Genomic DNA, 2,974 nt, shown 5'->3' with positions numbered 1-2,974 from the left:
ACCTCACCCGGGGGATGTGGGTATGGCTGTGCTGCTCGCTGCAGACCCCCAGGGGTGGGTGCACGCTGGCAGGGATGTGGGTGCTCCCCAACCCCATGGGCTCCATCCGTCCCCATGAGCATCCCCATGGCACAACCCCATGGCAAAGCCAGGGCAAGACCTGGGCTGTGCTGCAGTGCAGCACTGAGCCCCATCTGGGTGTGCCAACCCCTATATATCCTTCCATCCGTCAGTGGGTCCAAACCCAGGGACCCCGTGACAGCATCATGCTATGGGGAGGGGATGCTCAGAAGGATGCTGAGCTCTCAGCACGATCCCATCCTGGGGATGCCTCTGCCCCACGGGATAACCCTTGGTGCCTCCTTTAGCTCTTCTCCCAACACCCCCCAGCACATCCTTCATCTTCAAACCCATATTACACCAGCAGCAGAGCGATGCAGGCGTTAAAACAGGGGCTCGGGACCCTTGCTACGGGGTCTGGGGGCTCCTCCATCAAACGCTGGCTGCTCACCATCCCCTCTCCACAGAGGTATCCGCGCGCTGCCGTTTGTTTATGTGTGGCCCCGCTTGGATGGAGCGGCGATCCGCTGTCGCTATATATAGCATGCAATGCTGTCATCAGAGTTCAGCCCGGCTGGGGAATGGATTTGCTTGCAATGGTTTGGAAGGAGATGGAGAGCGGCGTAGGGACGGCGTGGTTCCCCTGTGTTCCACGCACGGGGATGTGGGAGGGTGGGAGGGATTTGTGTAGGGGATGAAAATCTCCCCATAGCTTTGTGGGGCATTTAAAGAGCAGCACAGGGGTGTGTGTGGCTTCACAGAGGGGATCCCCCATTCCCGAGGCGATATTTGCTGGGTCAGCAGGCTGATGTCCTAAGGAGCATCCCCCAGATCCAAAAGGAGGAGGCTGAAAAGTGCAGGAAAGCCCAAAATCCCCAGTGTCCCCAGCGTCCTCAATGTCCCTAAAGTCTGCGAAACTGCCAGCTTCCCCAACATCTCCAACGTCTCCAACATCCCATAAAGCCCCACAGTGTCCCCAGTGTCCCCAGCATTCCCAGCATTGCCAGCTTCCCCAACATCTCCAGCATCCCCAACACCACCATCTTCCTCAACATCCCCAACATCCTAAATGTCCCCAAAGTCCCCAGCACTGCTAGCTTGCCCAATGTCCCCAACATCCCCAACACTGCTGGCTTCCCCAACATCCTCAACGTCCCCAAAGCCCCCAATTCTGTCAGTTTCCCCAATATCCCCAATGTCCCCAACATCTCCAACACTGCCATCTTCCCCAACCTCCCCAATGTCCCCAAAGTCCCCAACATCCCCAGCATCCCCAACACTGCCATCTTCCCAATGTCCTCAACATCCCCAGCGTCCCCGACAACCCTAAAGTCCCCAGAGTTGCCAGCATTCCCAACATTGCCATCTTCCCCAACATCTCCAATGTCCCCAAAACTGCTGTAGCAGAAATGCTGTCACAGCTTGAAAAAGTGATTGAGCATCTGGTAGGAAGGCAAGGCCAACCCAGGGGAGCTCAGGTGCATTGCACCTGAGTGACTGGAAAGGGTGGAGCCAGGATCCACCCCTTCCCAGACCTGATTTAAGGGTTGGCAGTGGAGGCAAGGGTATCTTGCTGGAGATCCCTGCCTACCTGAGGCCTTCTGAAGGTAAGCAGGGTCTTTCCTTTATTTCTGTGGCTATTGAATTTGAGCAAATCCTCTCTTGCTACAGCCTAGGACCTTGTTGCTCTGCTGTCATTGCTGAGCTTTCCATCACGTTACCTCTGCCATCTCCCCCAATGTCCATAGCATTCCTAATGTTGCCAGCATTCCCCAACCTCTGCAGGTTCTGCAGCATCTCCACAGGGTCCAGGCCATGATTGGTGGGTGGGGAGGGCACCTCTCCGTTCCCTTGCAGAAAGGCAGATGAATAGAGTGGTTTCTAAATGTACGGTGAAAATCATGGCATTATAGCTCAGTGTGGAGCAGGAATTTGGATAAATCAGGCTGCAAAAAGTTTATTGAATGGATTCCTGTCCCTTTGAGGAAGCTGACGTGTGACAAGGGTATTGCTGGAGCTATCCTAAGGCTTTTGAAACCCATAGGATTGCACCAGGGAAATCCCAGATGTGCCCAGGGCTGTCAGAGACATCCAGCAAACGAAGGGTGAAAAGAGGAAATCTTTTCTTTTTTTCTTTTTTCTTTTTCTTTTTTTTCCCTCTCCCTTCTCGGCAGATCTTTCCCCATTAGTCATTCTTGTCACAGGAGCTGGCAAACACAGTTATTATTATTTGAGGGATCTGAAAGTGAAATGGAGGCACATGCCTGGGAACTCTGGTGCCTCCAGGTCCCCTCAGGGCTGGGGCAATGGGACAGGATCACCTTCCCTCGTGGTCCTATGCCTCCTTAAGCAGCAAAAATATGAGTATTAAAGCAGCCGTTGGGAAGGATGTCCTTATAATCAAGTGAGGTTGAAGCCATGAGCTTGAGGGAGATGGAAGTCCCCTCACATCCCATGTGGGAGCCTCCAAGCCACTGTTTCATCTCAGGAAACCTGGGTGTTGCCCTCTCAATGTGGTCTTGTTAGTGAAACTGTGGGTTTTACTGCTTTTATTGCATGAAGTCTCTTTGTAGTGGCCACAGTTTCCACCCTTCTCATACACCTGCATTAAGCTTTGGGACAGCCCAGAGAGCTGTGACTGGTTTGGATTCTCCTTTGGCAGAAAGCATTCCATCCTCCAGCAGTAGTAGCTCAGGGATTTATTTAATGAGGTGAGCTGGACTTCTTGCTCTATGATTTTTTATTTATTTATTTTTTTCTTCACTTGCTTTCCAACCCTTGAGCATCTCCTGCATCCTCTGCATCTAGCCTGGCTGGTCCCTGCACCACTCTGCGACTGCACAGATGCAATGGGGCCAGGGAGCTCAGGAGAAAGCTGATGGTCTCATTAACACATGCACACAATCTCCCAAAT

Source organism: Meleagris gallopavo, chromosome 4 (genome assembly GCF_000146605.3).
Source record: "Meleagris gallopavo isolate NT-WF06-2002-E0010 breed Aviagen turkey brand Nicholas breeding stock chromosome 4, Turkey_5.1, whole genome shotgun sequence".
In the NCBI taxonomy this organism is placed as follows: Eukaryota; Metazoa; Chordata; class Aves; order Galliformes; family Phasianidae; genus Meleagris; species Meleagris gallopavo.
This window is presented reverse-complemented; position numbering follows the sequence as displayed.